Source organism: Ursus arctos, unplaced genomic scaffold, assembly GCF_023065955.2.
Source record: "Ursus arctos isolate Adak ecotype North America unplaced genomic scaffold, UrsArc2.0 scaffold_29, whole genome shotgun sequence".
Lineage (NCBI taxonomy): Eukaryota > Metazoa > Chordata > Mammalia > Carnivora > Ursidae > Ursus > Ursus arctos.
This window is the reverse complement of record NW_026622974.1, coordinates 3,395,471-3,408,265: the sequence shown is the minus strand read 5'-3', so window position 1 is coordinate 3,408,265 and position 12,795 is coordinate 3,395,471.

Here is a 12,795-nt window from a genome sequence, read left to right as displayed (position 1 = left end):
GCACAGCTGCTGCTACTCTCCCAGAGCTGGCACCAGACTCTTCCCTCAACCTCCTTCTGATCTCTGGACCAGAGGGAGGACAGCTCCGGACTGGGTTCCTCGCACTGTGTCTGCCTGCAGTAGGGGATGATGTCCTCTCTGCAGCCCACCCACGCAGCTCCGTTCTGCTTTCTCCGTGTCCTCCCCACACTAGTCAGGAGTGCTGGTCTCTCCACACAGGAGGGCCACAATGGGGCAGGGGGCGCAGGTATGGCCGTGTCAGTTACACGGGTCTGCTCGGGCTCATCCTGACGGACACTGCTGTGGGGGAGCCCTGCTTGCGTCGAGAACGGGTCATGGTTCTGACTCAGCTATGATCTCTGCTGTCTTGAACAACTGGTCACCCCCAGGGTGCCTCGGCTTTTGCACCTAGAAAACACGGAGCTAGTCGTGAGAAGTAGCCAATGAGATGATGAACACCACGGCACCTTGGAAAGGAGACAGCGGGCGGGCTGTGTGAACAACCCAGCTGTTCCAAAGGGAAAAACCACTGGAAGTCACCACTCTTCAGTCCCGGAGACCCCAGGCCTCCTGCTGCAGCCATGCTGACCGGTGCGGGGAGCAGCTAGCCTTGTCCTCTGGGGTAGCCCCAGACCAAGTCCTAGCGGCTTCCGTGCGCAGGTTTGTGGAGCCTGGGGGTCCAGCAGCCTTAGCCCAGGAACTGGCTCCCAGCCAGTGTGGCTGCCAGCCTTCCTGCTCCCCTCCCCCAGGTCATCACCTCTGACCCATGAGATCAACTGCAGGAATTTTCCTCCGGCGGGGCGGGTGGGGTGTGAGTGGACAGCTTTCCAGGCGGGAAGTGGAGGCTGGGAGTGATGCCCAGGAGGACGACCGCTGCTCCCATGGGGGAGCCTGCCCTGCTGATGTCAGGGTGTGGCGTCCTGACGGAACCATTTCAAAGATCGTCACCAGCATCAGCGAATGTTTGCTGAGCGCTCAGTTCCCTTCTTTAGAAGCAGGCGCTCCCCACCCCCTGGGCTGCCCTCAGGAAAGGACTGGAGCCAGCATCCTGTCCAGGAGTGACCTTTCAGGTCAGACCAGGAGCGGCCCTCCCCAAGCCCACCCTGGGTAATAACAGCACTCTACAATGGTATAAACACAGTCGGCTTTCCAGAGGGCCCCGCGGACCGTTTATCTCTCCCAGTCTCGCCAGGCCGGATTGTTATCACCGCTGTGCAGAGGAGGAAACAGGCCAAGAGGTAAAGTGACTTGCTTCAGGCCACGAAGGTAATTAGTGGCTTGAGCTGGGGCTGCGTGCCAGGCGTGTGTCTTTCTGAGCCCCCACCTGGCCTGAAGGGGCTTCGTTCCCTCGAGTGGGCTGCAGAAAGAGCGTGTTGGGGGCTCTGGCCTGGAAGACTGGGCCTGTGGGACCACCTGCTGAGGCCACATCTCCAGGGCTTCTGCTCAGGAATCCTCGCAAACTCCTAGCCGGGGCCTTGCCTGCTGAACAGGGGACGTGCCCCCCCTACAGCCGCCCCGTGCCTGCCCATCCCTCCCCCTTGACTTCTCTGTTTACATTTTTTTTTTTAATTTGAGTATAGTTGACAAACGAGTTACATTCATTTCAGGTGTACAACTTCGTGATTTGACAAGTTTAGACATGATGCCGTGCTCACGAGTCTAGCTTCCCTCTGTCCTGTCAGGTCGCTCTTACAAGGTCATGGGCTGTGTCCTGAGGCCGTGCCTTGTCTGGACCTCCCGCTCACTTTCCCCGTTTTGTCCAACCCCCCACCGCTCCCCACTGTAACCATCCGTGTGTTCTCTGTATTTATAGGTCTGATTCTGCTTTTTGTTTGTGTATTCACTTTTTTATGTTTATTTTTTTGCAAGAGATTTTATTTATTTATTTGACAGAGAAAGAGACACAAGCAGGGGGAGGGGCAGAGGGAGAGGGAGAAGCAGGCTCCCCGCTGAGCCGGGACCCCGATGCGATGCTCTATCCCAGGACCCTGGGATCACGACCTGAGCCGAAGGCAGACGCTTAACTGACTGAGCCGCCCAGACGCCCTTATTCACTTTGTTTAGATTCCACTTATGAGTGAAATCATGTGGTATGTGTCTCTCAGTCCGACTTATTTCACTTCGCGTGATACCCTCTCGGTCCATCCGTGGTGTCACCAATGGCAGGATTGCCTCCTGTTTATGGCTGCATAATGTTCCATTGTATATGCCGCATTTTCCTTATCTGTTCGTTCATTGATGGACATTCAGCTCTGCCCCCTTTGCTCCTGCAAGGCCTCGGAATGGCTCCCGTTCTGTCGATGGCTGTGCGGGAATCAGCCCGGCCGCGCCTGGCCCTGCCGCCCTCCCCTGACGTGCTGTCTGGGTCCTCACAGGAGCCTGGCTTCGGTTAGGTCAGGGCTTCTCTGAGCTCTGGGGTGCCCTCCGACCAATACCTTAAAGGGGAGTCATATTCCCAGGGGAAGGGGGTTTTAGAATGAGGGACCCCTGGACTTGAGAAAAGAGGCTGAAGGGAAGGGAGGAGAGCTGTAGAGGGCGGAGGGCCTGTGTGGAGCCCCAGGGGCTCTGTGTCTACAGAATCAAGAGTCCAGGATACAATCTCACAGCTCAGCTGAGCTAAGAGCCATTCAGCGATCCTTTTGGCAGGATTCTTGGCGATGTCTATCAGGGTTTTGCTCACATGCTTCCCGGGAGGGGGAGATGGCTATCTCAAAAATCCTCCCTCCAGTCAGTGTTATGATGTCCCTAAATGCCTCTCATTAGGGCCTAATTCTGCTCACAGATCCACACATGGCCCTCTAGTCCCTCTGCCAAGGGTGCTGAACTTCGAAACTTGGCATCACCACTTACTCACAACTGGACTCCTCTGTGCTTTGGTTTCCTCACCAGTGACAGAGAGATAATAACGGTCCCTCCCTCATGGAAACGTTGTGAGGATAAAAATAAGAGAATGCCTGGCCAGCACGAACCATGGCAGCCGGCCCATAGTAAGTGCTCAGTAAACGGCAGACATTTTCACCAGAACGTGGTTCTTTCTGGCATAGCTGGAAAGATATCCACCCCTCTGTCCAGCTCTCTGTGCTCTAGTTTGGCCCAGAATGGAGTGCGTTACCCAGGCTTGACCCTCCCCTTCCGTCAGCCCAGCGTCTTCCTTGTTCTAGACATTATACTCCTGCTAATGCAGCCCAAGTTAGCGCTCCCTTCACTGGCCCTTCTGGCTCTTGGGACCTTAGAGCTGGCCTGAAACCACCAGGTCCTTCCATAGGAACACCTGCAGCGCTCCTCACCCCCGGCCCCCATCTAATATTAGAGTCCTTGGCTTGTTACTTCAAAGTCTGAACTGTCCATTCATTCAGGTGATATTTCTTCTTGGTCATTGGGTCTGTCCTGGAATTTAGAGGCGCCAGCTCTTGCCACGAACACGGAGGTGACGGCAGAGCATAGATGGGGGCTGGGAGCATCAGAAAGGAGGGTCCGGGAGGGGGTTCTCCATGGGCCATGGAGCATGAGTTTGGCTGCATCACTGGGGCCTTCAGCCTAGTTCTTCTAGAAGCTGTACTCTGCCTGCTGTGGTTGTCAGGAAGCCTCCCTGCCACTTGCCTTGCTTCCCAGGTGAACCTCTCTCTTGGCCTCTCTGGGTCCGGTTTCTCCCAGGATGGACATTGCTGACCCACAGCCCTGTGGAGGTCTATAGAGAGGGGCTGGGGAGGTCAGGTGAGTGACAGTATGGCTCGTACTGCAGGTGGAGGTTGTCATTATGCTCATTCTAAGGGATGATTAATATAATGACTGAGTTAATGAGCAGTGTGGGGGGAGGGGCCCTTTAACCCCACTGGGGACTGCTGAGTGATGGGAGTGTTTCCTCAGCCATCCCTCTCCCTGTGGCCTGTCTCTTTAGCTGGGGAGCCATGGTCATTCTGTTACCTCCCTCCACCTGCCCGTCTTTCTCCTGGCTCAGTTTCCCTCTGGGTGAGAAGGCCCCAGAAGGATGAGGCTGGGACAAGGTGTGGGGGCAAGGGTAAGGAAACCTGGAGACTCCGACTCTCTGGGGGAAGGAATGAAATGCGGTGCAGCTCTAATTTTGCCTGGGTGCTGCCTGGGCTGGGGAGAGTCAGGCAGCCAAGTCTGGGGAGGGCTTGGAAGGAAATGGGAGACTGGATGGCATCAGACATAGGGCTGGGTGGGGATGGGGGAGTTTCTAGGTGTTCTTTGAGTCTCTTTGCCTCTCTGGCCCAGTGGGTTGGTTCTGGCCCCTTTCTCTATTCCCCCTGGGACTAAGGAGCCAAAGGAGTAGATCAGTGTATTGATTATCAGGGTTGGGGTGGGGGCACGATGCACAATTGTACAGGTCTAGTGGTCTTGATTTCCCAAGAAAACATTGGACACAATAGGTCTGGGATTCAGAATCCAGATCGTGTGGGCTGAGTCCCAACAAAGCCTCTACTCTCCAAAGCTTGCAGGTGAGGAGGGGAGGCTCACACAAACAGGAGTGTGGGACGTGTGCCTCTGCATTTCAAAAGCTGTGTGACCTTGGGCAGATCACTCACCCTCTCTGAACCTATTTCCTCATCTATTAAGGGAAACTAAAAGCACTTACCTCATAATGTTGTATGTTAAATAAGAAAATGCACATAAAGGGCTCAGTGGGTGCTTGGCACAGAGCCCACGTTTAGTTCTGTTATGGTTGTCACAGTAATAGCCGGTGTTGGGGGAAAGCTTGCTGAAGAAGGTAGACCATGAAGGGTGAGGAGGATTTAGGGGAAGATAAACCAGACCCCTTCCAGACCTCCTCAGAATCTGGAAAAAGGGATGTTCAGCCAAGAAAGAAATAAGGGTAGCTTTGGGGAGTATCCAAGGCTTCTGGATCCTTCCTCTCCCCCATCACTGCTGGGCGCATGAGGACACCCTGGGGCTGTGGGTTCCCCTTCCTGTTCCAGGTCTTAGTTTCCCTGTGTAGTGGGCATGGGAAACCAAGCCCTCTGGGTGTCAAGATGTTGGGGAGAGGAGCCCATACCTGCTGAGGGAGGTCCCTACTGAGGCTGCCTGTCCCCAGCTCCCTGTCCCAGGTCCCAAGCCCCGACCTTGCCCCGATGTGCCACACAAGGAGCCCTGAGGAGAGGGAAAGCCCTAGCGGACTGTGCGCTGCCGCTCACAGGCCAACCTCTCCAGATCCTAGACTAGACTGGCCAGGATCTGGGCTGGGACGACAACCATAGCTCTAGACACGGAGCTTCCTGGATCCATTATCAATGTTTGGTTTGGAACTTTGGAAGCAGTCCCAGTTCCTACTCTTTATCCAGGCCCGGGTGATTAGATTTTCTGGCCTTTGATATGCCCCAGCCTGGGACTCCCCTCCCTGCCACCCAATCCCCACACCCAAGCACTCTCCACCTCCTCACCCAAGGAGACGTGTGTGTGTGTGTGTGTGTGTGTGTGTGTGTGTGTGTGTGTGTGTGTGTGGCTAAGTCCAGCACGGCCCCAACCCAACGACTCCTTCCTGCAGCCCATTCTAACCTGCTCAGCTCCCCACTGCCCCCTCCCAGCAGACTCTCAGGAGGACAGGGGCCGCAGGGGCACCTTCCTAGCCCCTCTGGAGGGCCTGGGAGCTTAAAGGGGAGACCAGTCAAGAACCAGAGGGAGCCTCTGGAAGTTCCCAGCCCCACTGCCAAAGTGGGCCACTCTCTCTCGGGGAGAAACCGAGGCTATGCACACCCACAGGGTGACCGCATGCACAGGGCAGTTAGGACTGGCCTGATGTCAAATGTCTATGGTAAATCAGACCTCTTGTCCTCATTTTCACCTTGGGAAAGAGAGTCACATATAGGTGCTTTCCTGGGTCTCAGCTGGGCTGAGAGGGGCAGCCCCTATGGGGAGGAGGAAGGGCAAGAGGGGAGGGGCAGAAGAGGAGAGGGTGGTATGGAGGAAGAGGGGAAAGAGGGGGAAAGGAAGGGAGCAGGAGGGACAGCAGGGAGGAGGATTACAGGGAGCTCTTCCTTCCTGCCCTGTTCAGAGGAAGGTGTGTGGGCACACATGCTGCCGGGGGGCGGGGGGGGGGGAGCTCGGGCGTAGCCCGACGCTGGACGTGAGCTCTTTTGTGCAAACACAGGCCTCCACGTGTGCATCGGGACGGCGTGAGTGTGGGGTCCTTTCAGCATTTTGCACGGTGAGCCAGGACACACGAGCGCACGCACACGCACACATGAAGGCCCGCATAGCCGTGCGACCTGAGCGGCACTCCGATCTGTTCTGTGCCAGTCAGCTGTGTCCGAAAAAGAACCCCCGTCGGGATCTACCAGACTGACCTCACAGCCCACTAACGAATGGGATGGACAGCATTTGGTGGTTTTGTTTGTGTTTGCAAAGATTTTATTTATTTGAGAGAGAGAGAGCACGAGGGCTGGGGAGTGGCAGAGGGAGAGGGACAAACAGACTCCCTGCTGAGCAGGGAGCCCCACGCAGGGCTCGATCCCAGGACCCCGGGATCATGACCCGAGCCGAAGGCAGATGCTTAACCAGCTGAGCCACCCAGGTGCCCCAGCATTTGTTTTTAAAGTAATCTCTTCGCCCGGCCTGGGGCTTGACCTCATGGCCCCGAGATGAAGAGTCGCATGGTCCACCGACGGAGCCAGTCCGGTGCCCGTGGACAGTGGTTTGAAAGGCCTTTTGCGTGAGGGGGTTCTGCGTGCAAAGTGAGCCGGGATTAGGAGATCCTCTCAGATTGGACTTCTGACACGTAGGGAAGAGGGAAGCTGAAGCCACAGGGAGGCTCTGAAGTCATCTTTAACCTGAAGTGAGTCCCTTGCTCTCCCCCAGGTGTCCTGCACAAGGAACCTGGGGCCTCAGTGCCGCCCTGTACCAGCACAGTCACTCACCGGGCTCCGGAGCCCACCCAGCCTGCTCAATCCAAAGGGCTCACTCTCGGCTGCTTTGCAGCCTTTCCCTTGGTGTCTCCCATTCCTCGGCCCCCAACAACCCTATACAGACCCTGACCGGGCCACATTGGCCCCGCTTTCACATGCCTTGGTCAGAGTGGCAGGACACAACTCCTTTGCTCAGGAAGTCCCATCTGAGGGGAGACAGCCCTGTCCTCAGGGAGCCCCAGTCTGAGGGGAGACACAGCCCCGGCCTCAGGGAGCCCCGGTCTGAGGGGAGACACAGCCCCGGCCTCAGGGAGCCCCAGTCTGAGGGGAGACACAGCCCTGCCCTCAGGGAGCCCCAGTCTGAGGGGAGACACAGCCCTGCCCTCAAGGAGCCCCAGTCTGAGGGGAGACACAGCCCTGCCCTCAGGGAGCCCCAGTCTCATAGGAGAAACCACATCCCTGCTTTTGACAGCTTCGCTAGGGAGCAACCGGAGACTCCTAGAGGAAAGGACAGCACACCTGCGCAGCCATGTCCTGACGGACGGGGTATAAAGCAGTCTCCTTGGGCATTTGCTCTTCAGATCCTGGTAACAGTCCCAGCAGCAGGTCCTACCCTCACTCCCATCAATGATCAACCCGCCGTTTCTCAGGCCCGAGACTTGGCACTTACTACCTGTGGGGTGTCTCCATTCTAACTGCCCAGGGAAAGGGTCGAAGCCAGAGCAGAGGCACGGTGGGCAGTGGGTTAGGATTTGAACCCAGGCTTCTCTGATTTCAGGGCTCAGGTTCTTGGCTGCTGAGTGCCTCAGTCCTTTTCCTCCAGGTCAGGGCAGTAACTGCCTCATGGGGTTCCAGCCTGGGCACCCGCCCTGGGAGAGCCGTTGGCCCCTGTGGCTCCCGGATGACGCCTTCCTGAGGGTCTGTACTCCATGTCTGGCACGGGCAACTACAAGGGGAGCTGGCCACTGCTGTGTAGACTGTCTCTGCTTATCTCCCTGGTCAGAGGCACACCCTCTGGGTCTCTGGGTCTCATAGAAGCTGGGGAGCCCCTATTTGTCACTCACTCCAGCCAAACCCAGCTTCTCAGGGCTGAGAACTAGGACACCCTAAATAAAACAGCTCTGTGGGCTCTGGCTTTGGGGAACAGGCAGGTGGCTGGGGTTCGAATAAAAGGGTGGCAGGTCATTTGGGGAGGAATTGAGCTGCCTGTATGGACAGAGCCATGGATGGGGAGCCCCCACTTGGCAGGACCACTGACTGTATGCTCCAGTGGCCATGACCACTCCTGGGCAGGGCCTCGGTTGTGTGGGGACAGGCTGGGGTCCCTGGCTGGACGTCATCTCCAGCAGACTGCCTCTTGCCATGGGGTCCAGGGCCGGGGGCAGGGGTAAGGAGGATAAATCTAACTCCTAGAGACCCCAGCGCTGGGGCCCTGGGCCCACGGGTAACTAACTGCGTGCTCCGTCCCCCCCAAGGTGCCCAGCCCAGAGGACAGGGGCCCCAGAGGCAAGGATTTCAGGCCACAGCTGTGCCTCCCCCTGGCCGTCTTCTCTCAGGAGCCCTTCCTTCCTACCCTCCGGGGCCTGTGGAATCACGGGTGTGATATGTCTGTGCTGCATTTGCACTAAATATATTACAATTGAGTTGGTCAGTGTGGAGCAGACCAGCGGGTGCCCCGCAAGCCCTGAGCTGGGCGGCGCGGCCTCAGGGTGGGAAGGGTGCCCCGCCCTGTGCCCCACCTGAGACACAACTTCGAGAACTCGAGAACGAGTTCTTTAGGAAGCTGAGCCACGAATGCGAGAATAAGTTCATGGGCTTCAGGGAGAGGCCCCACGAGGAGTGCCAGGCCTGCTTCCAGAACTCCTGCCCCGACGGCCACTGGGAAATGGCTTTAGCGGCCCGAGGAACCAATCCGTCTCTCCAGGGTTTTCTGGCCAGCTGGCAGGGAGAACACGAGAGACACCTAGCTGGGAGGATGTGGCAAGGCGGATGGGAAGGCTCTCATGATTCTGGACTGAGTCTTGTTATCTGGAAGGGCCGCACTGACCTCCAGAGACTGGATGGTACGGTCTGTCTGGGGTCTGATGAGCCGCGAGCCTACGTCAGCATCACAGGCTTTTGAAGAGGCCTGGAGAAGGAGGTGTGGATTAGAAGCCAAGACAGGTCCCATTGGGAGGAAATGGACACAAGAAGACCACAAGACCCTAGTTCTGGCTCCAATTTAGGTGGTGGTGATGACCTTCAACTTCGTTAATTAGCAGCGCAGCAGCTGTGCCCGCCCATCTTTACCTAGACATTGTTTCTAGTTGGCAGAAATAGTCATTAAAAGATAAGAAACTGTGGTCACTGGAGGTCCTGTGGTCTATTCCTCGACCTTAGTTAGTCACGAGACATCACACGCTGCCATGGTTTTACACTATGATTATAACACCTGCACTTCTGATTTTGTACGCATGCAGCCCGTAATTTGAATTTTTTCCATGCAGGCTTACCTTGTTGGCATGATTTTAGTGAGTTGAAACTATCCACTTGCAAAGCTTGTTTTGTCGTCCATTTTAATTTAAAAGTCCATGTCATTTAAAAACAAGCCAAGAAATTAAAATTTTTATCAGAGGTTCCCCCCACCCCCCAAAATCAGTTGTTCTCATTATTTTTGGAATTTAAGATGTGTTGGTGACACAGCTTCATTTTAGATAGCCATTCTTGGTTATTCGTTTCTGTGTTTTTGTAGTCTATGGCATTTCAAAACTGTTGATGTGTTTGTATTATTTGTAAGCTAAAAACCTAGTCGTGTAGAGCTGTCTGTAACAGCCTTTTATTTTTATTTTCTTTTTTTAGAGAGAGAGAACACATGTGCAGGGGTGGGAGGTGGTAAGCAGAGGGAGAGAGAGAATCTTGAGCAGGCTCCTGGCCCAGCGTGGAGCCGACGCAGGGCTCGATCTCAAGACCTTGAAGTCATGATTTGAGCCAAAACCAAGAGTCGGATGCTTAACCGACTGAGCCACCCAGGTGCCCCTTGGAGTTTCCTTTTAAATGTTGATAATTGGCTCCTTTTTCTTTCCTCCTGAAACATAAAAATCTTTAATTGGTATTAATTCTAGTCTGTCCCAGATCTGTTTTACGTTCTATTGTGTAATCGTGAGTTTGTGTGGAGATATTCTCTGTAGATGGTAATACTCTGCAGAAGCCCCAGGCTGGTTTCTGTTTTATTCAGGGATTTTTTTTAAGTCAATCAGAAAAGGGAGAGTGGAGCTTCTTCATGTATAAAACAGCATATTAAATTGGAGCTATTGAAGGGGCGCCTGGGTGGCTCAGGTGGTTAAGCGTCAGACTCTTGATTTCGGCTCAGGTCATGGTCTCGGGGTCGTGAGAGTGCTCAGCACACGGTCTGCTTCACATTCTCTCTGCCTCTGCCTCTGTACCGCCTCCCAGCCAGGCTCATGCATGCGTGCACGTGCTGTTTCTCTCTCTAATAAATAAAGAAACCTTTAAAAAGTTACTGGAGATATTGATGAATCAGCTACCACAGTAATATTGTATCAAAATCATATTTAAGGTAGCTGCTTTTAAGTGTATTTTATAATGTTTGCTTTTTTTTTTTTTTTAAAGATTTTATTTATTTATTCGACAGAGATAGAGACAGCCAGCGAGAGAGGGAACACAAGCAGGGGGAGTGGGAGAGGGAGAAGCAGGCTCATAGCGGAGGAGCCTGATGTGGGGCCCGATCCCAGATCGCCGGGATCACGCCCTGAGCCGAAGGCAGACGCCCAACCGCTGTGCCACCCAGGCGCCCCTATAATGTTTGCTTTTGTAAAAACAATACTGGATGATGAAAGATTAGAGAGAAAATGTTCATCTGTGCAGAGGGTACATTTTCTTCATTAATTATTCCGGAAAAAAAACTCACAGGTTATATATAGGGTATTTTCCGAAAGGACCATTAAAAGAACCTTTTGAGATGAATTAGTATAAAACTATTTTAAAAATTGGCTCACTGTCAAATTGAATGCAACTTTATTTTTTACATACAAGACTGGAAAAAGTGCTGAGTCATTGGCAGTCCTTTACAAATATTCTTCATGGTCACATTCATTAAATGTGACTACATTTCTGAATTTTTGCAAAAATGTATTTTATCATAATAGAATGGCATTATTTTAAGGAGTTTGAAAAACTGACATGGTCAATTCAGAAAAGGAACTGAAGTCTGAGTAAGGTCATCGCATTTATTTATTTTTTTAAATTTTATTTTATTTAAATTCAATTAATTAACATATAATGTATTATTGGTTTCAGAGTTAGAGGTCAGTGATTCATCAGTTGCATATAACACCCAGTGCTCATTACATCATGTGCCCTACTTAATGCCCGTCACCCAGTTACCCCATCCCCCCACCAACCTCCCCTCCAGCAGCCCTCAGTTTGTTTCATATGGTTAAGAGTCTCTTATGGTTTGTCTCCCTCTCTGATTTCATCTTATTTTATTTTTCCCTCCCTTCCCCTATGATCCTCTGTTTTGTTTCTTAAATTCCACATATGAGTGAAATCATATGATAATTGTCTTTCTCTGATTGACTTATTTCACTCAGCATAATACCCTCTAGTTCCATCCACATCGTTGCAAATGTTAAAGATTTTATCTTTTTTGATGGCTGAGTAATATTCCATTGTATAAATATATATATATATATATATATATACACCACATCTTCTTTGTCAATTCATGTCATTGAACATCTGGGCTTTTTTCATAGTTTGCCTATTGTGGATGTTGCTGCTATTAACATTGGGTTTAGGTGCCCCTTCGGATGACTGTGTTTGTATCCTTTGGGTGAATAAGGTCTTTGCATTTAAAACACACACACACACACACACACACACACACATATACCTGATTGATGAGGGAGGTGTGACTTTCATTGTGTCTAGGTCTTATAATTCATAAACATATCCTGTATCTCAGAATAAAAATATTTTTACATATATAAAGTCATGCACGGTAAGGAGTATGTTTAAATTGTTGTAAACAATAACACATCATAAAAGACCACGCTGATCTTGTGTAACTAAGGACTATGAATGAATTTTCTTGATATTTGGTGTTGTGTAACTCAAATGTTTCCATACTCAGGGCCCCCGTTTCCCCTGAGGGAATCACCTTTTAGGTGGGAAGTGGTGTTTTAAGATTACTTTAACATTACCCGGAGCTCTTTGGTTTTTGACTTCTGCACATAATTTTTTTAATTAATTAATTAATTAATTTATTTATTTATTTATCAGAGAGAGAGACTGAGAGAGAGCACGAGCAGGGGGAGCGGCAGGCAGAGGGAGAAGACTCGATCCCAGGACCCCGGGATCATGACCTGAGCCGAAGGCAGATGCTTAACCAACTGAGCCACCCAGGCGTCCCTGCACTTAATTTTTTTTTTAATAACATGATGATGATGGTCCTCTATTGCTTCTAGCAAGGGAATTTTGTTCCACCAGTAATTAAGATCAAATGCTATTAAATGTTCATATTGCCATCCTTCTGTAAATATTCGATTTTTCCTATCATTTAGCACACTGCTGCTTCTGTTTGTCTTAATGCCGGCATTAAGATCAAGAGTCTTTTTTCTGGGGCGCCTGGGTGGCTCAGTCGGTGAAGCGTCTGCCTTCGGCTCAGGTCATGATAGCAGGGTCCTGGGGGATCGAGCCCTGTGTCGGGCTCCCAGCTCAGTGGGAGCCTGCTTCTCCCTCTCCTCCCCACTTGTGCTCTCTCTCGCTATCTCTCTCACTGTCTCTCTCTCTCTCTCTCTCTATCAAATAAATAAATAAATAAAATCTTTAAAAAAAGAGTGTTTTACTACATGAGTGTAGGCTTTGAAAACTTTTATTAAGTTATTGATGAAATTTGACATTTTTCCGTAATCTAGATTTTAAAAAATCACATCAT